The 25,577-nt window shown below is 39.3% G+C and overlaps 2 long non-coding RNA genes across 3 annotated transcripts in view; one reads left to right on the forward strand and one right to left on the reverse strand.

Annotated features, from left to right (window-relative positions):
* LOC310908585 overlaps positions 1 to 25,577 on the forward strand; it is a 230,063-nt gene that overhangs the window by 84,184 nt on the left and 120,302 nt on the right. The window lies entirely within an intron of this gene.
* LOC310908587 overlaps positions 1 to 25,577 on the reverse strand; it is a 94,740-nt gene that overhangs the window by 24,445 nt on the left and 44,718 nt on the right. Inside the window, exons 1-2 of one of the 2 annotated variants that reach the window (XR_014589882.1) lie at positions 20,801 to 21,050; positions 4,785 to 4,872 (exon numbers count right to left, since the gene is read on the reverse strand). This is a non-coding gene — a long non-coding RNA (uncharacterized lncRNA). Of the gene's footprint in view, positions 1 to 4,784; positions 4,873 to 20,800; positions 21,051 to 25,577 lie in introns of those variants that run through there. The other variant, XR_014589881.1, reaches the window with a different exon arrangement.

Below are 25,577 nucleotides of genomic sequence, written 5' to 3' on the forward strand. Positions count from 1 at the left end.
ACCAATCACTTAAGGTGCCCTTAGAACAATGTTAGCAAAATTGCTGCAAATTCCTCCCCAGATAGGTTTGCTGGGGTTAAAATTATTTGTTGTGTTTAGCTTATATCAAGTAAATGAACTAAGCTATATTGAAAAAAAAACCAAAACCCATTAATGGAGGACCAAACACCCACAGCATCAACCTATTTGTTTTGTTTTGTCATGTAATTACACTGAAATAGCAATTTTGACCAACACTCTTTTGTGGACAAGGTCTTAGAATCCTTTTTAGACCAAAGTAAAAGTGGTCAGATAGAAACTGAGAGACCAGTGTTTCACAACACCACATGAGGCTTGACCAAACCACTTTGATGTCAGCACAACAATTACTGCAAAAAATTGAAGTTAGAATGATTCAACAAATTAGAAGTTGTTTAGAAATGGAGACCACAACAATTATCAGCTAACAGCAATGCAACACTTTCTTATTCCTACCACACAGGATTTGATTCTTACACAACTTCCTGCTGAAGAATAAGAATGGAAATGAAAGAAAGAACCTTGAAACTTATACCAGCTTCTGGGAAGGAAAAACCCTTCTCATGGAACAGAGTACAGGACAATAGAGCAATTACATTTTAACAGGAATGCCACTGCTCTGGAAGCAAACTTCAAACCATGACTATCAGCCCATATCTTTAAGCAACTAGATCACTGCAGTAGTGGATCTGGAAGAAAAGCCAAGGGGTGAAAGGAGCAGAAGTCAATAATGTAGTTACTAAGCTCATCTGACTTACCATGTTTAATATTCAAAAAGAGGGGAAAAATTAAATCTTTGTGCAGAAATGCTTTATTGTTTTGTGGCTTTTATTATCCTGGTACATACACGTACATATTAAATCATATTTATTTAGACTTCACTCTGCACTCTTGAAAACCAGGATCAATACCCTGACAAGCTGTCACACAGCTAAAGTCAAGATTTAGGAGCCTAATTCTTTGATTTTTTTTTTTTTTCAGACTGTATCTGTTCAAATCTTATTCAGCTTCCTGCTATCCCTTGCTCCTTGTCTAGTGGTACAAGGGGCAAGCCCACTAAAATGAAATTTTACACCCAAACAAAACCCTTGACACAATAGGTACACATGGTTTTTATTTTTCCTCTAATGCTGGTATACTTTTTATTCTCATATTTGTAAGCAGATAATTTTGGTATTAGTCACCAGTGAAGAAACTCCCCAAACAATTTTCAGGAACACAGGCAAAAACTTTTTGCTCGATTTCTTCCTCTTAAGTCAAGTCTGTTTGTCCTCTGCTGACTTCTGCTTCCTACAAAGCAAAACCAAAAGCTCCCAAGCTTACTGAATCACTGTAATTGTTCCGGAGTTAGACAGTTTAGATGTTTAATGCTCTGGTGATCTATTCTGGCATTGGAAACCCTGAATGCTTTCGTTTTCTCCCATCCTCTGCTTGCCATATAAAGAGGCCTTCTGTCTACCCAGCAGCCACCATGTAATGCTGATGTCTCGTTTACTGCAGCCATAACCTCTCTCTCACAGTGACCCTGCAGTAATAACAGCTTTTGTTTTCACGTGAGATTAGCTGACATAAAGTGACTCTAGCAAAGTATTTCTTTGCTGTATTTTTCTTTTTAATGAAAAAACCTACATGTGGAATGTTTCTAAGGACTCCAGTTACAGAAGGCTTTGAATTAGCTGTTTGGTTTCGTTGTTTTAATTTGGGGGGGGGGGGGGGGGAGAGAGACATGAGTAAATTAGTTCTGACAAAACCTTTGATGAATGTTTAATTAGATAATACACATTCAGACTTATAATGAAAAGTGTACCAGGATTCTTCAGATATGATGGCCATTTTACACACTATTATCATGCTCTTCTCCAGTCTTAAATTCCCCTAATTCTCTGTCCTCGTTCTCTTTCTCCTTGACCATTCCTACTGCCAAAGCCAGTATCAGTTAAAAGAGAACAGCTTCTGCTCCTCACCCACAAGCAGTTCTAAGGGTAAAAACAGTCCTTACAAGCTACTGAAAGCTACTGCCAATCTTCTGTTTCTCATTTCCACTTTCTTTTTCCTCGTCTTCTTGGGCAGTACAAAGCAAGAGAAGCATTTCAGTTGACTGGCTCATTTGGCAGGTATTTCAGCTTTGGCTCTTATCCTGAAAGACTGAGTAACTACTATCCCTTTCTCTTTACCTGGCAGAAAGGAGGGTTCAAGGATATCAGTGTGATATCAAGGCAAATGCATGATTGTTGCATCAGAAAAGTGCTCTGGCCCCTGGCACAACACACAAGGTGAGAAGACAAGGGAATATGCACCTAGTAAGATTACAGTTATCAAAAAAAGGAGCTAACTAGAAAGCCAGAAATACCACCTATTAAAAGCAAAAGTTTGCCTTAAAAAGAAAAACAGTTCCAGCAAGTGAATTCATGACCACAGGTTTCTGTTTGTGCTATAGTTTGCATTCTTTATCCCTCATTGGTTATTTTCATGCTCAGTGGTCTGCATTTCCACATTTAGACACTTCCCTAGGAAGCAGGAGACCCAGGTGAAAGTCTCCTTTCAGTGCAATTCTCCAGAAAGACTTCCAGCTGCCTGAATACCTGACCAACAAGCTCTTTATGGATAGATCCTGCTGAAAATTTTCAGAAGTTCCTTTTTACACACTGATATTCAGACAATTCAAGAGCCAAAACTTGAGCTTATTTTGAACATTAATGCAGCCTAGCGCCATACTAAACACAGCACAGCACCACTGCCTTGGAACAGTAATGCCACACACAGTGTCACTTTCAAGGACCTAATACAAGACAGGACACAAACTATTAAGAAGTCTCAAATCTTCAGCACATCATGCATTTTTTCCAACAATTTTTCACAGCTCTATAAATCCACTTGGAACAACAGTGACATGCTTTTCTCTCTCCTTTCACCTTGTAGATATAATGACCTTTTGCACCTCTTCAAGACTGAGGCCAGAAATTCCCCACTTACCTTGCTTTTTCCCCATCCTTGAAAAGAAAAAAGTGAGAGGGACCTTAAGGTTCCTGTTTCCATCAGAGCATGGCTAGATTGGCTAAAACACTTTGTTTTTACTACATGGCTCATGGTTTCAAACCAATGCAGCCCTGAGTTCATGACTCTCAAATTTCTGTCTCAGGGCTCTCAGCAGATACACAGGAGCACTACTACACTTCTAAAAATTAGTTTAACCTGGTTTATGTTTTCAAGCTCGTCTTTTTGAGAGAGAATAGCAAACACAATATACAGCTATTTCTAGTGAAAATAGAGAACTACATATCCACCACATGAATGTAGACACTGGCTATATATATGTACACCAATATTATCAGTATTTCCTGGAATCACAGAACACTTTGGGTTGGGAGGGACCTTAAAGCTCATCTCATTCCACCCCCTGCCATGGCCAACATCACCTTTCATTAGATCAGACTGCTCCAAGCCCCAACCAATATTTAATTTGGCCTTTGTTATACAGCACAGAGTCAGTGTAAAATAGATTGAAATTTTGCCAGGGAAACAAATTGAAAATGGGTATCTAAGGGTCTTTGCAATCTGGAGATCAATTACACAATTACAAATATTAATTTTTTTACTAGCAGCTTCTGGGTCTTTTTTCTACTTCTGCAAAATTGTGAACATCCAAAGCTGTTTGATGGAACTTATCAATTATTATCACCCAGCTAACACATATATATACAGTTGTAACTTTATTTTGTATTTTTATTCATAAACATTTCCCACATTTTCAGAACCTTTAGTAAGCTGTCCCTGGTGGTGGATATCCCCCATGTATATTTTAAATTTTTTCCATACTACTGTATTGGAATAAATTATTTTACTGTATTGTAATAAAAATATCTATTATATACATTCCACAAATGAAGTAGAACTGAAAACAAAAAACCCTCCACATATTGCATATTTAGATCTCCTCCAATGCTAAACAGAGGGGAGAAATGTAAAATCAGCTTTCATTAACTCCTTTGAAGTAAGAGGGGATGCCTCAGAGAATGACAGATCAGTATCAGTTTTCACACTGCTTGTCATACTTGTCAGTCGTTTTTTTGCCCCAATGCAAGAGCAGCTTCAGGAATTCTAGTTTTAGTATTTACAAGTGCACTGCATTCACAAAGAGTTCACTTTATAGAGCCACCGTGGACACTAAAAAACTGTAACTTAGAGGGAGAAAAATTAGGATTAAGACTTGCAGTTGGATGAGATTCTTCTAGAAAAGGCAGTTAATACATGGTGCCAAGGTTTCAGATGGTTTAAATACAACTCTAGTAGAAGTCTTCAGTATTTAGACAGTATTTGGAAGGAATTGCACTGAAAGCAAGACCCAAATGACATAGAAGAGATTGATATTTAAACCTGCCACCTCAAAGGACAAACAAGCAAATTATTTTCCATTCAGTCAGGGAAGGTTAGCAAGTAACAACTGAACTTAAATCAGATCCTTCTGTCTAAGACATTGTTCTCATATGTGGTTTTAAGAACTCAAATGGCAGCACATTAACCTTAATTATTCCTTGTTTAGCTTGCAGCATTTAAATAACACATCTGTTTTCATAGATACAACATCTTAATACGTGCTCCCCTGCCCCCAGCTTGGGAGGAAGAACGGCATTTGTCTACTTATTTTGCTCTGTAAGTGGGAAATGTTATTCATCACATAGAACATGGATGCAATTAAGTAACCACACTGAGAGCTGCTGTTGTGTTTCTTAAAGCACCAAATTAAATTGAGCTGACTTTGTCCTCACCATGATTCCTTTGTCCAGGCTGGAGAAGTTCAGATGGAATGCCAAGCCTGATCTCACTCACAGGATGGATGGAGTAGAGCAGAGAATCCTGGAAGAGGAAGGAATGATGAGCTCCTGACAAAACACGGCCAAGGAAGAGAAGGTCAGGAATTTGGGGCATCTTCATCCTGTGCAGAGAAGACTGAGGAGGCATTCTTACAACTGAATATCCATTTGAAGATGGGTGCTCGTGGGGTGTCACTCATGCAAATTTGCCATGTCACACACCAGGGCACAGTGGGGCTCTACTCATGGGGTTAGTGGGATTAATTTATGTGAAGGGAATGTTGGCCTTGTGGCAGCTTGCTAAGCACAAAGGAGGATATTTAAGCAGGTTACCTAATTAGCCTGTGAATTCACATTATGGGGATTTTTGATAAACAGGGTAAGAAGCATCTCTCAGGAATAACAGGTATTGGGCATTCATGTCCAGTCAGAGCAGGAAGAGTCAAGATTATAAGGTATGGGTGTTATTACTTCTACATGCTTTATTTCTTTTTAAAGGGGTTTTCCCCCCTTCTTCTTCTAAAGGGTTGTTTTACAGTTCAGGAATTTAAAAATACTGACTGTGGCAAAAAGAAATTTCCCTCTTTGAACAGGAAGGTCATATGCACATCCCCAGGCCAGTTATTTTTTCCCTCTCAGAAATAAATTAATTTGGGTACAAACTAAATTAAATGTAAAACTGGTCCTTGAAGAAATCCAACACTTTTATTCCTAAGACCCCAGCTGAACAAAGCAAGCTCATTAGACTTATCACAGAGTTAAAACTCATTGAAATCTTATATCCCAATTTTACTCAAATTGTATAGACTGCATGGATTTACAGGATATCAAGACATTACCTTCAATTAAATTATTGTTCTAAGAACCAAAGCTCCCTATTCACAACAGAAATGGGATGCAGACTGATCATAAACAAACAGAAGCACTTGTCCCTCCCTGAGTCACCTCAATCTACATGGACAATGTTTTAGAGCCAGTCTTAATACATGAAGTTTCTGGAGTTTATCACTTCAAGGATTTCACTGTAAGCAAAGGCAAACTGAAGTGTTGTTGCACAGAGGACAATGGAAAACCTCCTGAAAAAGGTACTTCACATCAATAAAATGTGAAGAATCTTCTTGAGAAAAAATTCAGTTAAGAAAAAAAAATGTAGTCAACAAGACAAAACAACCTTGAGTTCTTTAATGAGGAAACCAATTCTTCAAACATATGATCACCTAATGCTGAAGGAGAATAAAGAGAAGAGGATATGTCCAACAAATGGAACAGTAATTCATGCTCTAGAGGAAGAACACTGATAGGTGTGACGAGAAAAGTGGGAAGACAAAGTCCTGAGTGTGTATCCTGTGAAACTTGTGTGCAGCGTTCAGAGGAACCCATAAAGAACAACATGAGGCAGAAGACTCTCCATGACCTTTATGTCTATCTTTTGTTTTCTTCAGACTTCTAAGGAGTTTCACTGCTATTCTAAAATCCTTCAGTTTGCAAATCCTGTTCGCTAGGGTACTTAAAATAGCTCTGTAATATTTTGTGGCCTAGAGTCACCGATAACTGTTCTTGATTTTAATTCTTTTTAAATATGGATTTTGCCATGAATATTCACCAGCACAATAGAAAACTATTGAACAAATCACTTCAGGAGAAGTTACTACTTAGAATGCTGTGTTTGGCCTCAGGTAACCACAAGGTCCTGCATGGTTGTGGCTACAGACTATTACATAACACTGGACTGTTTTCCTTCTCAGAGAGACCCCAAGGAGTGGTGGTAGGCCACAGCTTTCTACCTAGAAATCTGCAGCACTCTGATCCTCTTGGATCCACTGTGTGTCATGCAGTGAAAAATCCTCTCTGGAGTTTCAGCTGGATGCTGCACCCCTGGGGTCTGTCCCAGCTCCTGCAGAGCTGCAGGGTACTGCAGGGGCAGGGCAAAGACATGGTGCACCTCAGGCTCAGGGAACCTGCAAGTGATACTTATATAGTATTACATTTATATGTGATAGAAATATGCTTCTATTTATATGATATTTATAAGTTACTACTATACTACTCTACTCCAGCTTTCTAAAAACAGTGACAAGAGGTTTTGCAAATACTTAAAGTACCTTGTGCTCAAAGATAAGAAAGTAATATGCATCAATATTGCATGGGCTATATTTTTGCGACATCCTTGCTGTGAGTTGGAAATAAGCACAGGAATCCTGTGCAGTCACTGGAAAACCTTTGAGAACACATCCCCTGCACTGTGCTCCTGGAACCCTGGTGTCACTGGCTTGTAGCCAATGCACAATTCAAAGAACAAGATCAAGCAATTCCCTTTCTGATCAAGAAGTTGTAAAAGCCTGCCAGAAAAGCCTGTTTTGCCTTCTGGATCATGACTTTGCACAGGGAAGCAGAGTAACCCAGACATACTGCAAACCTGACAGGTATTATAAAAAGTCACCAAACCTAAATCTGCTTTGTCCATTTTCAAACTCACAGCTGCTGAGCTCTGTCCCATCAGTATTTTGTGGTGTAGACAATTACAAATTTACATGTACAGAAGACAATAAAACTTATGCAAGTCAGGAAGACTGAGAAAATCCCCTAAAAATTACAGTGAATTTTTCTCCTCTGCTCCACTCTGATGTATTTAATGGCATTAGTTTGAATTTAATCCATACTAATAGAGCAGAAAGCAGTTTACTCTCTGAGACAGACATGAATTGGATTAACTCACTTTTTTAGAAACAAAATTAAAAATTAAAAAAAAAGAAATTAAATGAAAACTGCTATAAAATTCTGAGTTCTAACTTAGGTGCCTCAGGCCTGGTATGCTGTACACTATTTTCTACCTAACCTAACTCAGTTTCACTCCACCTCCTATGCATATTTAAATGAAAACATACCTCATCCTCACTAGAATTTGAAAGTTTGGTGACATATGCACATGGACATATTCTCCACACAGTTCCTTCCCTTCCCCAGCTACACTTCTCATGGAGTCTGTGTCCTTACACACAGAAGGCGAGGATGAGAGGGAGGGGAGGGAAAAGCCTCTAACAAATATTTTCTGGTTTTGAAAAAATAGGCTTTTTCCCTGGGAATGTGAGGAATTTTTGGTTTGATCAGATTTTCACAGATTGCTGATCGGTAAACCGAGCGTCCTTATCAGAGATTCACCATCTCAGGTCATCCAGCTGAGTTTCAGTATAGCATTAAACACTGCTTGTCTAGAAATGAGACATAGGGAAAAAAAGACATTGTGTGGTGCCATGCAAGTTTTCCTGGCAGGAGAACAGGCTTTCTGTATTACCCACAAATGATAAAATGATAGGCAGTCACACAGGTTATTTCAAACCACTGTTTATAAAATTTTTACATCTCTTTACATCTTTCTGCATCAGGGCTATAAAGCCATAAAGCAGAAGGTATGTTCTGTCAGAGGGAAATCCCCATCCTAAAATGACTGTTCCTGTCCTTGGCAGGCTTTTCACTCAGTATAGATACAACTATAATTTCTGTTCTTCTTCCATAAAGAGAAAGCACTGGTAATCTTTGCAAGGCTAACTTTCATCAATTTCCCTCAAAAATAACCCACAACACCCTCCCAACACACAAACCCTAACAGTTTAATATTTTTAGAGGCACTTTTTAAACAGTTAATTAACTACTGTAGGTTTTTAAAAGAAGTTTTTCTCTAAGGCAGGAGTGAGAGCTATCAGTATCAGCATCTCTTTCTCAATACTTTGGTCAAGTGGGTAATTTAATGCATTATTTGAATGGAAACTTTCTCTGTGCTGTTTCTTCTGACCAGAGAAGTCAGTGTGCCAGTTTTGTAGCTCCTTTTCCATTGGAACATTATGGATCTTCCATGCCAATGTGAATCAGTCAAGTGAAGTGAACTGGGAGTTATCTCCCCATATAAGAGTGTAACAAGAGATTAGGACAGAGGGTGTTAACTGCTGATACCTTGGAACAGTTAACCCAGCCCATAATTTTACTGAGCTTGCCTTATGGATGTGAGGAATGCAGCACAGCCTCAAAGTGTTCCACACCTGGCTGGTCTTTGCAATCTGCATGAATCCATGAGAAACTAAAATATATTTTGCAATGTTACACTATTAAAGGTATTTTATAGTATAATGTATAAGGTATTATGCTATTATATATTGCATTCAGACACTCCCAAATTTTGGCAAGGTTTCTGATTCACGTTTAGGAGTCAACAGGCATGAGCCACGTAAGCAACAGAACTGTGAACTTAGTATTTATGCTTTTGCCTGTTAATTCTGCCAGCCCACAGCCCATGGCCACCCTTCTGAGATCTACCAAGATCTACAGATACAGAATGCTGATCCCTCCCAGAATGTTCTTTCCAGTGTCCTTTTACACTGATATTGGTCTGAAACACTCAGCAGACACTGTCTCTCTAACAGTTTATCACTGCATTTTCCAGCACACTCAGACTACTCCAGCCTTTGCCATTTGCAGCCTGAAACGACCATTTTTCAGGGGGTGAGCAAAGGTCAAGACAACAGGGACACTTCCCCATGCTTGCCCCATGCCTGCATTGTTGGCCATGCTGTCTGCAGTAAATATCATGCATCTGCTCCCAAGCTGGAGAGTATTTCTAGGACAGCAAGTCACTGTCATAAATCCTTATCAGAATAGGGCAGGAACAGGGGATGGTACAATGAGGGACCATCTCTTGTTCTAAATATCTATTAGCTGTCTCACAATATCATCAGATACTTTACCCTGAAGTATCTGTGATCTTAAGGTAAATCCTGAACAGGGCAAACAGGGCGCAGGAGCATTTTGAGCAGTTCTTTCTTTGCATGATCTCCCACTCCTTAACTCCATCAAAGCATTGCACAGTACTATGTTGCACTTTTATGGATCTGTTATAGCATTTCATTCTCCCTCACTGTACAAGGGAATGGCAATGAAACACCACCTTCATAGGACTGGGCTATAAAGCAGCAGGTGTACTGTTTGTATTGCAGAATTCTGTCTCAAAAATCCATCAGACTATTGGCTGATGTCAATACTTCAGGTACTGAAAAGACATTTCAGGGAAAGAGATTTGTCTTTTGGCAACTTTGCATTTACTGGTTGCCTAAGTGACTAGTTATGGAAGTTACTGCTTACTCAAGACTCCAACCAGCAAGAAATACACTCTGGCATGTCAAAATCCCACTACTAGTAATGTTCAGAGAGATCAGATGGCTCAGGAAACAGCATCATGATGTTACACGAACTAAAGGAAAACACAGCAGCTCAGTCTGTAAGAGTGACACAGCTGACCTAAGTGCATTCCACAGGGCTTTTGACAAAATGCAGAACACATTGTAAAATGTTTCCATCAGGGTATGCCAGTGTGGCAGTGGCAATGAACTCAGCACTGACACTGATGCCATGCAAGTCAACCAGTGGGACTGAACTGCATGGGACCAATAATTCGATTACATCACTGAGGACACAGATGGATGAGGACGCAATGTACGGTTTATCTCTTCTCTGGAGACTCCCAAGTGCAAATGAGATCACTGATTACATCCAGACTGGAGACACTGAGGCAGAAGTGCAGTGCAAACATCTGTAGACTGAAGAGCTCCAGGCAAAAAATTTCTGTGTTGGACACTGGGGTTCATCACCCCAAATTGTATTTGGTAGGCAAATGACACAGGCTGCCAGATGACCAGATGCACGTGCTTAAAACAGGGTTTTACAGAGCTCCTTTTCTGTGTTTTGAAATATTTTGTTTTCAAGGGTACAAATTCTTTAATGAAGAAATGTTTCCCTTCAGGTATTTTATTTACAGGCAGTAAAAGAAGTCATTGTCATTATGCCCTTTACAAGGAAGGTGAAAATGAATAAGAGAGAAGTGACTTGATATTTCCCCAGCCAGGAAGCAACAATGCCAGGAAAAGAAACTGGTCATCTGCTTTGCTGCCTGGTGTGGAACTGCAAAGGACCAGAAATAGAGACACCACAGCTACAAGTAAGAACAGATGACTGGAGGCTTGGTAAGAGCACAAACCTGCCAGAGCCACAGACTATTTTTTAAGCCAAAATTTCTTTCTGTGCAGGAATATAAAACCAAAATACCACCTACATATTAAATAAGCTTGATTTCACCACGTTATGACTACATAATCACTTTATGTGACAAACTAATGTGACACATTACAGCAGTTTCACACGAGGGCTTCTCAGTTGCCAATTGCCTTTATGTGCATCTATAATTTAGCAATGAGGCATCTTTCTGCAGCACCTCTTAGGAGACTGCTGGGGAGGAGAAGAATCCTAGCAAAAAATTAGGTAATACTGAATTCCAAATACTATGTTAAAATAAAGCTTCATGCACATAGTAACTAGCTACTAGTTTTGGGATAGTATATGAGTGACTCTGAAAAAAAGCGGAAGAGACAGGTAGGAGATCAATATTTCTTGAGAGGAAGAGGAGAATTGAGGGAGCAATAAGGAAAAGAAATACCTTGAAAAATCTTCAATTTTTCTTTTTAATCTGGTCTTTTGCTCCAAAACATAAAGCTCAGAAGTGCAACATAGTCTAAGTTTAATTCAAGGATGCTTTGTTTTCTGCAAAATTGTTGCAGAAAACAAATATATATACAACAAATGTTGTATTCTTGCCCACATAATTTTAAAAGCCTTTTTTTTTTTTTTTTTTAAATAGCTAACAGCAATTACCAATTGCCTAAATCACAGAGATTTAAGCAGCAAGAAGATACCAACTACAACCAACTTCCTCCATTTACTGTTTCCTCTATAACTCCTGGAAAGCGGAAAGTCCAAGTACAGCAGGAGTGGTTCAAAAAACCACAACAATGGAACCAATCCCTCCCTCCCCACAGAGCATTTGAGAGAGGCATGTGCAGCTCAGAGCAGGGGATGGTACTCCAATAACCAGCCCAGAGGCTGTTACTGACACATCTCCTGTCCACTCCCACACAGCTGAGGGCTGGGTCACAGACCAAGTGCCACACAAGCACTTAAAGGGCCTAAATCCTGTTTTAGGAGTGCCCATTCTAATAGGGTTTAGAGCTACAAGCTCCAAGGTCCCATGAATTCACCATTTGGGCCACCAAGCTCCAGCCATCACACTCCACAACAGTGGTTCTGCTGACACCACCAGAGCCATTTGCACAACTGATTTAATCAAACACAGATCAAAAGGGGAAAAAAACATTCAAGTAAAAAAATATGTAAAACAACCTATGTAGAGACACCCAGTGTAAAGCTTTATGCTGAAAAACTCATAATTTAAAAACATAATATAGTGGGATTTGCAACCAAAGGGAACTGAGCAATGCTTTTGATATCAACTGATACAAAGCTCCTGGTTGTTTCTAGCTACAAAATGGGGAGGGAGAGGGGAAGGGGGGGGAAGAGAAGTTTTAAAAATCTGTCACAAATATTTACGTAAAATGTGTTACTGAGCTACACAGGACTTCTGCCTATCCCAGACACCCAGAGAACAATGCAGGAAATTCCATATTCCACTGAGGGAGGATAAAACATTTCAGTAATTTTTTTTCCCCTTTCTCCCCTTTCTGCTGTAGGGGCAGCTGTGTGAAACTGCTAGTTGTAATATTAAAGGAAATGTCACAGAGAAATGCCAATTGAGAGGGAAGGAGATGGTGAACTCTTCTTATATCAAACTGATGGTACACACATGTATGTGTAGGTGAAAAAATAAAATTAAAATAATAAAAAATCCTGACATTCACCAAACTCTGGCCTTGCCAGCACAACAGGCACTGACACTTGGGACACTGACAGCTGGAGAACTGCACTGAGATACCAGGGCCCTGCAAAAGGAACTGCCCAGGAAAAAGAGGATTAAAGGGTTCAATTCCATGATTTTTTTCCTAGTTCTGCAAAAGGAACTGCCCAGGAAAAAAAGGATTAAAGGGTTCAATTCCATGATTTTTCCCCTAGACTGATTTTCAAATATAATGCTCTTGCTTTTTATTCTTTAGAGTATAAGGGGAGGAACTTTTTTAATTATAAGATCATAGCAGTTTTCCTATATTCTGCTTTATAGCAAATCATTTTATCTTGTGCACAACAAAATGCATTGTATAGGAAATTTAAATGGCATCATATAATGTGTCTAATCAATCAGTCCTTTTTCCATTAGTCAACTTGTCTAAATATTGAAAAGTTGAGCACTGTAAGGCTTTTCTATACTCTGCAAACAAAAAGGTTTGAGATAAATTTCTTCATAAGCTACACCAAAAGAAAGTCTTCCCAAAAGCAGTATCTTCTGCACTAATTTCAGAAATATACTTCATCAAACCTGCAGAATTATAAACATTTTTTGTATTATTACTTACATATTTTTACCATGAATTGCCTTTGAGATAAACACAAAGAAATAAAAAACTTTATTTCTTCATTTTGTTTTTGATAAAAATAATGAAAACACAACTTAAGCACACTTAGGGAACAATGAAACCAATGAAACAATGAGAGAATATTCAGTAGATATATATATATATATATATATATATATATATATATATATATGACATAGGAAGTGCAGTTACAACTTTTCACAATGCTTTTGTATTTCAACAAGCAGTTACACTTGCAAAAATAACAGCAAATTTTAGAGTAAGCTACCAGAGACTATTACATACAAAAACATAACCGGTAATAAAACAGGAGACTGAGCCCTTAAAAATGACACAGTTCAATCTGAGGAGAAAAACACCCAACCATATTAATTGAGATTAAATAACAGAAGAGTTGTGGTAGCTTCTGCTTTCAAACTCCAAAAAATACACACTCCCTCTGAAGCAGTAAATACTTTGCAGCTGTATCCTGCTGCCTTCACTGATATGTAATCACATATTATCCTCACAGAATATTCTTGTGGCAGTCTGAGGGGGTCACAGGGCTCAGGATGGGCATGTGTAAATTATCTGATCCTCTGGAGGTGGGAGAAAGGCCCTTGGAGCGTTCACAGCAGCCTTTATAGGAAATTTTATTGTTAATTTCAATAATTAATTGGATTGTTAATTTCAATAAGTAGTCGGATACAATTCAGCAATACTTCTCCATTATGTGTGTATCAAGAAATTACAAATTTTAATCAACATAGACATTCAAAGCCCTTGCTGGACAGACTCATTTCAAAAGACATGGTCCCTGTGCCAGAGACTGGGAGAAATTTATTAAATAAACAACAGAATGTAACATAATTTTCAGAAAAGTCTTAGATGAAACAAAGATCCTTCCAAATTCTGATCTCACAACTATGATATTTTCTTAATGGCAATGGGAATTATTTCAAGATCTAAAAGATATCCAAGAAAATCAAGCTAGTGCTTTAGCAAGCACCTAAAAATTTCATGTTTTCTATTTTTAATCACATTGTCACCTGGTACATATACTAAAAATCTGTATTTGTATATTCATGTGTATTTTACTCAATACATTATTTCACTGCCTCATTTCATTGCACTGATATTTATGTCTACATACACCAAAATGGATATGGATTAAAAAAACCCCAAACCCACTCTCAGCTTAATTTTTTTGACTGTATAACTCAGCCTATTATCCCTGTCAGTATTTACAGCATAATAAAAACATGCCCATTAAAAAAAGAACTCTGCTGCAGTTCACTCAGCAATGTTATAAAAAAATCCAAACCTTCAGACACTTCTGATATACTAATTTTGCCATACAATGTGTTGAGGTTTTTTCCACCCACCTTTTCTATCACAAAATTTTTAAAAGGAAGGAATAAACATGGATTGAGCTTGCTGCTTGCAGTATAAAAGCTGATTACTGGGCAGAACTCAAGAGAAAAGGAATTTATTCAGGTTGGAAGCATTAAAAGCAATTCAGACTTTCTGGATTACATCACTGGAAGCAGTATGTCATTTGTTCCAATTGATGCCATTTGCTCACAGAAAGCCAGTATTTTACAAAGCACCTTAGAATATTTATACTTTCCTTCTTCCTGACACTGTGATCACTCACTTCCAGCTGACACATGGAACACGTGGGAAAGGCAAAGCAGAAGAATTGTCTGACAAATACATTTTACCCCAACCAAACTAATCATAACAGATGCAACACTGCATAAAACAGATTTTAAGCATCCCCTCATAACTAAAAATGTCCAAAGAATTTCCCCTATTCTGATCATACAATGACCTTGGATAACTTTGAGCTGTTCTTGTGGGATTTGGAACTGTTTTCCCAAATGAATGTGAGATGAGGTAATGCCATTCAAACGGGGCTGTGCACTGAAACATTACATGCAGAACTCAAATTTCTTGGCCCCAGTTCTAACCCTGCAATTACAGTTAACTGGGTCAATGGAATTTCTCAACTTCCACTTCTGGTTTCTTCGCTTCTAGATTTCGAGAGTTCCAGTTCCATATGGATAATAAACTAATAGATGGTATTTCAAATTACCAGCACAAAAGCACTGGCCTGCAAGGAGTGCAGATCTGTGCTGTTGACCCACACCATGCACTGCAGGATGAGACTGTGCTGTGTCTGCTGTGTGAGGGCAAGGCCAAGCCCTGCCTGTGTCACCACAGTCAGAACACACCCTCCCAGCAACAGGGGAGCCTTTAAATTACCAAAGGATACTCCTTTTTAAAAGTGTTTTAACTATAGGCTCTGTCTGAAGCATGGGATAATCACACTTTTAAATTGACTCAATAAACACATTTTTAAATTGAGGTAAATTAAAACCACACAACTTCATCCCATGTCCTTAGAACTGAATAAATTTGTGAAAAAATATGTGCTATATGATTTGACCTGTGAAAAAGAATACCAAGCATTTAAAAAATCTCTGGAAATAACAACAGTGGCACAATCAATGCAAGCGTTAATTAATACATGCAGAAGCTGAATGTGTGTTAAGTGAAACAGAGTGGGTTTGGTACCTGCCTCATTCTATTTACCCCACAAAACGTGCTAAGCTTCTAAAATCTGCTAACACTGAACTCTCAGTAAGAAAGAATTCACCAGGACATAAACTTGTGCTGCACCAATCAACTATCCATAAACTACTCACAGAGCTCTACAGATACCCATAGCTATATAGATACAATGAGGTAAGTTTACTACTGCTTTTTTTTTTTTTTTTTTTTTTTTTTTTTTTTTAAGGAAGCAGCACAGAAAAATCACCAGACAACTAATAGAAAGCTAGAAATGCAGACTGAGGTTTAAACAAATTGCTGAGTCTTTGGTTCACCTCTGGCAGAGTTCTTTGAATTTTAAATGCATACCACTTGTTTTTAAAATATCCATGTCAAAATAAAATAAAAGACAAATTCGAAGAGAAAACAGAAACATAGAAACAATGATGTTCCCCTTTAACTTCTTCATCTTGATGGGTCAGTGGTAATTTTTTGTCTATACCTCAAATCCTGTTCACAATTTTTAAATGGAACTGTGAAAAGGCATGTCTGGCAACAGCATAAATCACCAGTGCAGTATAAATAACTGCACATGCACATCCCATGAAAAGGCACATACTCATGGTTTCAATCCTGTGTCCTCTTTAATAAGAACAAAAGTTTGAGGCAGAGAACACCCCAAAGTAGGTTGAACAACACCATAAAGTATGAGGAACAAGGACAGTGCTGCAGATGCTCCCTAAGCTGCAGATGGTACTAAAGCAGATTTTAAGATAAAGATGAAAATTAATCCTCCTAAATTCACTCCTCCTTGTTCCTCTTCTGGGAAAACACACACACACCTCCCCATGGCACACGTCACCAAGGAAAAACACCAAACACATTCACAGCATATGAGTAATTTGCAATTTCTCACTCTGGGTGACCAAATGTTAACAAAGATCTGTGCAGGGAGAACCAGCTTTAAGGTTTTACTTCTTTTCTGAACTGCACATAAGCTGACAGCCTCAATTACAATTAATACTCCTCCCCTTTGCAGTAGTGATTTTTATTTTTTTTCAGTAGGACATCAGAATTCGTAATTCTTCATACCGGACAACTCCCAGAACACTGGAAGTTTTGCAGACAACACTAGTGTAAACATACTCAGATATAAGCTTTTTCTGTAAAGCTTTCACAGAACGCAGGGTTTGCAGTAGCAACACAGAGAAGTCTTTTGGAGCCCGAGGATGTATCTGGAAGGCAGGATGGGCAGGATGGGCAGGACGGGCAGGCTCTGGACCATCCCTCAGCTCAGCCCTGGCTCACAACCTGCCTTATTCCCTGAATCACACTCATCTTACCCCTATCTCAGCTCTGGATCCTATACCTGGATCCCCCCGCGATCAGCCCCTGTATCCCCCTCTCCCACCTGTCTCACACTTGTCCCATCCCTGGATCCCCCTGGATCGCCCGCGGGCCTTGTCTTCCCTCTGCCGCCACCTGCCGGCCGCGCCCGGCCCTGCAGCGCCGCTCCCGCAGAACTCCGGCTCCTACATCCTGCTCAACTCACTGGGCACTTAGAGATCAACATGACTTTTCTTGGCCTGGAAAAACTGTGCCCCAAAATGCTGTCCATGGCCATAAGGCATTTTTTCATAGTTGTATCTTTATTACCTTTTTTATTTTTTTTTTTAATTTTTATTTTTTTTTTATCCCCAGGTCCTCGAGACTGTGAAAAAAACCCCGTTTTCCAGCACTAGTAAAAGTTTCTGAATCTCTTATTCACTCTTGTCAAAGAACACTGTGTCTTGAAGTTTATAAGCAACCACTTCCACATAAAGTGTTTCTGCATTTCCTGATAAAACTCGGAAGGGCAGTAGAATGTTATTCCATGACCTAAGAGTGTAATAAATAAAATGCAACATAACTTAGTTCCAAGCAAGCTTAGTGTGCAATATTTTCCTGCAAACTAGTTTTTAATTAACGTTTCACTTTAATGCTTCATTCTTCTTCAAGGGTTTCTCCACCCCAAAACTTGGTGGGATGGACAGCCTGCCTGGAGTGCCTTGACACCAACACACACAGCATGAGGAACAACCAGAAGGAGCTGGAGGTCACCATGCAGCTGGAAAACTCTGACAGACAGGCAGAGGCATGGTGAGATGATTGCCACACCAGGAGGGCTGCTATGGGTGGCTACAAACCCTTCAGGAGGTTCAGGCAAGGAAGGGGAGGTGGTGGGGTAGCCCTGTGTGATTGGGAGTTTGGATTGTCTGGATTGGATGGCAGTGACAGAGGTGAGTGTTGAGGGTTTTATCAGTGAATGCCAACAAGGCAGGTATCCTGGTGGCAGTCTGCTACAGACCACTCAATCAGGACTGGGTGAAATATTCTATTATAATATTAGAACATTCTCTAGAGGAAGTCTCATGATCGCTACCATTGTTCTTGTGAAGACCTTCAACTTAACAGATGCTGGAAATTCAACACAGAGAGAAACAGTCCAGGAGGTTCCTGGAGTTTTCATTTCTCAGAGAAGAAAGGGAAGAGATTATTAGAACTGCCACCTTGGACTGTTAGGGGGGCAGGTTTTGGCCAGCTTAGGAGGCGGGCTGACAGACTCTCTGGGTAGGTAGTCCTGAAGGACAAAGTAGTCCAGATGGGTGGACATTTTTCATGAAAGAAATCCTAAAACAGGCTGTCCCCATGTGCCCCAAGACCAGCCTGGCTAACAGCAAGCTTTGTCTGGAACTGAAGGTGCAATAAGAAAATTTATGGTCTTCAGAAAAAGGGACAGGCAGCTCAGAACTGCAAAGATGTCGTGAGGTCATGCAGGGAGAAAATTAGAAGGGCAAAGCCCAGCTAGAACTTAAATGTCTTATTTCCAACAACACAAAGCAATTTCTGTTAACACATTAGCAACAAAGGAGGGTCAAGGAGGATCTTCATCCTTTGTCCTATAGTGACAAAGAATGAGGAAGATGCCTCTTCTGCCTCAGAATGGTAAGACCAGTTGTTCTCTGGCACCCAGCCACCTGAGCTGGAAGACAGGGACAGGGAACAGAATGAAATCCAAATAATCCAGAAGGAAATATTTGGTCAGTGCTGCACAAGTCCATGAGGTCAGATGGGATCCACCCAGGGGGACTGAGGGAGCTGGTGGCAGTTCTTACGGAGCCACTTTCCATCACTTCCCAGCAGTGCTGCCTCACCAGGGAGGTCCCACGTGAAGGGAAGTTCATTGTGACACTCCTGTAAGAGGGGCTGGAAGGAGAAGGCAGGGAACTACAGTCCTGTCTGCCTCAGTGCCAGGGAAGGTCAGGGAGCAGATCCTCTGCAGTGCCATCCTGCAACACATGCAGGACAACCAGGACACCAGCCCAGCCAGGGTTTATGACAGGCAGGTCCTGCTTGACCCACCTGATCTCCTAGGACAGAGTGACCCCTCAGGGGATGTGTCTGCCTGGACTTTAGGAAAGCCTTGGACACTGTTTCTCACAGCATTTTCTTCATGGCTTGGGCAGGGGCACTCACTGTTCTTCACTGGGTAAAAGACTGGTTGGACATCTGGGCCCAGAGAAAGGTGGGGAATGGAGCTACATCCAGCTGGGACTGGATTATACTGACAGCTCTTCAAGGAGCATGTGTTTATTTAGCTTTCATTTTGCTTTTTCATTGGCAGGGTTGTTCTGTAGCAGTAAGACTGAAACTTTGCAGACATTAACTTACTTTTTTTCAAAGCCCAGGTGCACATAAATTAACTGCCATGTCTTGTGCTGCAAAAATACTCTTGCATTGCTAAGGTGTTAAACTAGTCCCCTCACAGTCTCACTGCTCTGGCTAAGCACATGAGAAACTGAGCTCTCTGATATTCCACAGACCAGACAGACAACAGAAAATTAATCTGTAATTTTGTCCTTTCTTGAGTTCTGAAGCTGATAGAGATTTTGCTGACAGACTATCTTCAAATCACTGACTCCCAAGAAGAAACAAATAAAGAGGAAATTAAAACCCACCAGAGAGCCCTATTAGCCTAATTTCTTTATCAGCACCAATGAATATGTTTTACTCCTATCTTAAAATTTGTGAAAACTTTGTATGCACAAAATACATATGTTCATGTATCTGTTCATATACTTCTGACATACTGGAATACTCTCAAGTCATTAAAATTTGTTTTGCAGAAGAAAGTAAGTAGGAATAATGGTACAGACAGGCAGTCAGTGCTGGAGGAGCAGAAAGAAAAAAACCCCATGAAATAAAAACCTCAGAATTGCAGTGGAGTTGTGAGGTACACTAAGAGTAAGACAATTTTCAAGAGCACTTTAACAGGAACATGATTTGAACAATATCCTCTTTGAAAAGCTGGAGCAGAACAGCTGGTTTTGATGTACAGGAGCTAGGATAGAGCCAAGCGAAGGATGCAAAGTTCAGACACAGCATTTCATGAGGAGTCTACATCCCAGCTCACAGCAGAATCATGACTGCATCCTCAGGTATGTGATCAGATTTTAGGGAAAAGAATTGAAAGAGGGATGGTCGTGTTCAAAGACTGTGCACTCCTGCAAGCTCATCCTATTGCATTATTATTTCAGTCCTTCAGCAAATGCTTTAGAGCAGATGCCACTAAAGAAAGTCAGGTAAGGATTCCATCAAATTCTCCAACAGCTCCAAAACAAACAGTTTAAAAGGGTTATGATAACAAAATCAAGAAAGACTTGGGAAACATTATTTTCAGTGCAATTATAGTATCAGAAATTAGTTACTTAATACAGTAAATTTGATGTTTGCCTATTTTAATTTTCAGAAACGTAATAATCTACGGGACTAAAATAAGAAAGCATTCTTATTTCCCCCCCCCCCCCTTTTTAAACATAAATCAAACAATAGATGCAGGAGAAGCTTACACAACATGCAGCCAGCTGAACACCAAAGCAAGTCAGTAACTTGTATGATTATCAAGAGAACAACATCATATTGACTTCATGGGTAATTAAACTCAAGAGTCCTTGACTCTGACATAGGATTTCTTCTTACAGACTTAATAAAATACATAATAGTCCAATAATTTATTTGGATCATGAAACTTACCCCGACAGCATTCTGAACCACCTTTCAAGAGGAACTACTCTTGTTTTGAAGGCAAATATGGCAAAATACTGAAGGTGTGGCAATATGAAACATACACACACAAGCATGAACAAACACAAAGGAATGAACAGGGACACACAGCCTTTCCCATACTTCAGGCAGTAAGATTATTGTGAGCTACTCCAGGAGCAAGAGTTTTGTAGGTGCCAACATGTGATTAACACACTTGCATCCCACTGTACTTCAAAATTCCCCATGCCCAGTACTGAGACAAGCAGCTTTTTAAACTGGAGCAGAGTTTATGCAGACCAGATGCAACCATAAAAATACAAACCACTTGAACCTTAATAAAATACACAGTAATGGAAATGTTGTAAAACAGATACTAAACCCATAAAATATTAACAAGCTTAATCAAAATGGACCAGGGTCAAAACCACTAAGTCCAGCCATCATTTACAGAAAGAACAAACACCAGATGTATTCTGATTTGGGGCAAGAGGAGGGGGAAAAAACCACCAAACCTATTTTCAGCATCCTAGCAATCTACAAGACAAAATACACAGAGCATTTAATATTTCACTGACTTGAAAAGTTACAGGTCTGTTACTAAAACTCACTCAGACACAACTCATAATCTGTTCTGTAAAAGAGACATCTGGTATGTGTTAATAATGTACAAAATGAGGGCAGTTGGCATTTCTCTCCCCTCAACCCCTCTTTTAATGCTATTTTCTGAAGAAATTTGTGAACTCTTCTGAACAAGCAACTCCAGTTTAATGGAAATCTATAAAATCCTAAATATTTTTTAAAGACAAAGGTCCTTATAACTTAGTATTTCTAACATGTATATGAGGTCACATATTGTTCATAAAAAGTAATGTCTATGTGAAAAAGTCTGAAAATGAAGTAACATATTTTTGCATGTATCTATATCTATATATCTATCTCATATGTAAATGTGACAAACCAAGAAAATGCCTCTGATATTCCTCCTGAAAATTATCTGCCACATCTAAACATCTTACCTCAGTGTTTTCATTTTTGCAGGAATGCAGTTCTCTGTTTACCAAACTTTCTGCACCACTTCAGTTCCTTCAAGGTCAACACTACATTCCTCACTATGGTTTGATATTGATATGATGCTGGGATTGCACATTCCATGGGTTTATAAAATACAGTTTATTAAACACTATTTTACAGGGCAATTGTAGTAATCAACTTCATACTGATTTTGAAAGCAGCAGAAAGGTATTTTTGCAGTTATAGATTATCAGGTTTGGAATTCACTTCTCTGAGGTGATTGCTGTGCTTGCACAGATCCAGGCAAGTCAGCAGACCTCCATGCACACTTGCATCAAAACCTCTAATTCTCTGCAATCCAACCATTTTAAAAGCTTAAAAATTTATAAAGCAAACTTGAAAACATTGGTTACCAGTTCCTTTGTTTCTGTTTTTTTAAAATAAGTCTCTGCAAGACTTTTCCTGGGTGGGCAACACTTGATTTTTAATTTTTTAAAAATTTTTTCTCTTCTACAAAAAAAGTGTAGATCTGTGGCTCAGTAACTGTAGCTTCAGGAAAAACACCAAGTATCATGAGACAGACATGAAAATCACAAAGAACTGGCAAGAATTTCCTAGTGCAGGATCGAAGTGTGAGACTGCCAAAGAAACTGAATTACCTAGCAGCCAAGTGGCTCATGCAGTTTTCTAAAAGCAAACAGAATTGCATTCCAGATCATCACATAAAATGAATGATGTGGGGAGGTTTTGGCTACTCGGGCAGGAGGAAGAAAAAAATTAAGGATTAATAGCATGAAGCACTGCCATGGATTTTCCCAGGAGACTGGGATCTCACTCATTAGAAGTTTTTATGAATAGGTTAGACAGGCATCTGTTGGGAATGAAGTAAGTACAGTTTATCCTCTCTCCAGGCAAAGGAGTGGCCAACATAACATCTGGGGGGCTCTTTGAATCCTACTCTCTGTGATGCTATACTCTGCAAATGGAGAATGGAAAAACACTTCCCAAACAGTATTCAAGTCTTGCTGCAGTGCTTTGAAAAGGAGAGCAGGGCACTGAAAGCTTGAAAGGTTCAAGCTGGATGTTCTTTATCTGATACTGCTATTCTCTAGCTCAGTGAACATTATTTCATGCATTGCTTGAGAAACCTCCAAATATGGCCACTGCTGACAGATTTAAAGTTTTCCTACTCTGAATTCACTGGAAGCTACAGTTTTTCTTTTTCCTTTTCCCTGAAAAGGAAATTCCTTTATTCTCTTTAAGGACACACAGAGGCAAGCACATATTTCAAAACAGTGTATCAACCCTGCCCTGATCTGTCCCCCATCAGATATCACCCCGTAAATCCCCTGTAACGAATTTGTTACAGACAGGTAATACTCCTGACAAATACTGACCTTTAATGACCGCTCCAAGTAGTTACATCTTGAATTGAGTGGATATACTATGTCACTTGATATTTAACGTATCAATCCTAATTTTATTTATGTGAACACACGTGTGTATGTGTGGGAAAATCCTCTCCGGGGAGAAAGAGAGATTATAGAAAATGTGCCTAACATCATAGCAAAGTGAGGGGATCCACCCAGGAGAGGAGGCACTTCCTCACTGGAATTGATGGAGCTGTAGTCATTTGCATGAGGGCTGACCCTGACCTTGATTCTGACCCATCTTTTTGGAAATTGTTACTTTAAGCTCAGTTACCCTCTGTTTAGTGAGAACAAAGCCCAAGCTCATGTGCAGACTCAGAGCTGGGGTGGAACAGGTCAGACTCATACAGGCTCTCCCTGAGCAGAGAGGGGAACTGCCTTCCAGGGGTTTCTCCAGGGCCATTGCCAAACTCCAATGATATTTTAGAGGCCTTGAAGTAGCCAAAGCTGAACTCGCTGTGAAATACTGAATGTGAAAACGGAAAGGCCAAACTTCTCCCAGAATCCAGAGAAGCAGCTCAGAGCCTGAATGAATGGATGCATGGCTCTACGATGCACCCAAAGGTTCCCATCTAGCCAGGTGCAGCTGCACAGGGAACAGGGGCATGAGCCCTGCTCTCCCTTCTCCCATGGGCACAGCAGGCTGGCCCAGAGTCACACTGTCCCTTGGACTCCCCACAGCCCTCAGTCAGAGATGGCCACTGCACTTGACACCACAGCACCCAGAGGCAGCACTGGGTGTCCTCCCAGACTGGAGGGGTCACCTCCAGACTGGACACCCAGGACTCTGGAGCAAAAGCAATATCCAAACAATTACAGTCTATTACCATGACAATTCTTTGAGATTTTAAATCTGATTTAAATTTGCAGTAGATAGTGTTTATACTGTACGTGTCCCATGTGGTTTCCTTTGTTTTCTTAAATAACTACATAGTAAAGCACTAGGAGACATATCCTGAGCTGCAGAAAACTGAAGAATGGCATCACATATCAGTGAACCACCAGCCATTGGAATTTTCTAAACTTCATTCTGTGTTTCAACAATATTCTCTGTACACCTGAATTCAAGAACATCTTCAGGTAATATGCAGACATTGTTTGAAAGGGAAAAAAAGGTTTTTCTTTGTAATATTTCACTGCATTGTGAATGTTGCTAAATTCTTATACTGAAGAAAGGGGAAAAACCCTCCCAGTTCACTTTCTGTATGCCACTAATAATTTATGTATTTTTTATTATATCTGTCCTTATTTATGTCCTACATCATATAACTAATCTATTTCATTCCTATATGTCTTCATTTAGGAACTTCTCTTCTGCACTTTCAAATAATTATTATATTTAAAATGAGAATGTTCCTTTTCTAGGCAACTTTAGTGACAATGGATCTACTTATGACACAGTATGTCACATATTATGTAACTCAAATTAAGGGCAGAAAAACATTAGAGTATTTCTTAAATCCTTATTTAAAAAAACAGAGGTTCCTTTTCTTATTTCCACCTCAGCCCCAACTCTATTGCTGTCTTCCATTTCAGTATTTGGGAATAATATAATAATTTTTCAAGTCCTATTGCACCTGCCTCTCCCCTCTTTCAAAGCTCTCCAGTTAGGAACCAACTTGGAGAACTTTTAGACTGCATTTTTTACATGCACTTTTAAACTTATTTCCCAGGCTTTGCCAACTAATCCGTTTAACAAAATGATTTGTCATCTCATATTTCAAAGGCAGAGCCTGTCATGCAGGAACCCATCCTACTCTTCACGTACATCATCTGCACTAAATACTTTTCAAATCTGCAAACCTTTGGGAAATAGTTTTCTACCTGGGTGTATTAGAAGACAATAGGCTTCTTGGTCATCTGTTCACAAAGTACTCTTTTTTTATTAAGAATTTCACTTGACTTTGCAAACTAAAAATCTTTGTATTTCTTTCAGCTATAAAGCTACTGCTGGAAAACTTCGAAAAAAATCACTCCTATTTTGAAGTTTAAAATCAGCTTTTAAAAATCTGGAATATGGTTTTTTATTAATGGTAATAACTAAACTACTCATGTGCAGAAGTAGGTTCTAAAATGCGTATGTGGGCATGTAAATCTGCAAGAGAATGTGCACCACTCCTTTATTGCAACTTACTACACAGCTGCCATAATTAAAATAATTACTAATTCTTCCATGAAGGTATTTTAACCTGTAACTGGTTCCTTTCATATATAAAAGAAGGTCAGTGACCTAACAACCACCTTCAAATTGCTTGATTAAATGTAGAAAACTTAAACGTAGCATCATCAAAATAACTTTTTTTTTTTTTAAAGACTCCATGACT

The sequence above is a fragment of the Zosterops lateralis genome, assembly GCF_965231275.1.
Source record: "Zosterops lateralis genome assembly, chromosome: 4".
NCBI classification, from domain to species: domain Eukaryota; kingdom Metazoa; phylum Chordata; class Aves; order Passeriformes; family Zosteropidae; genus Zosterops; species Zosterops lateralis.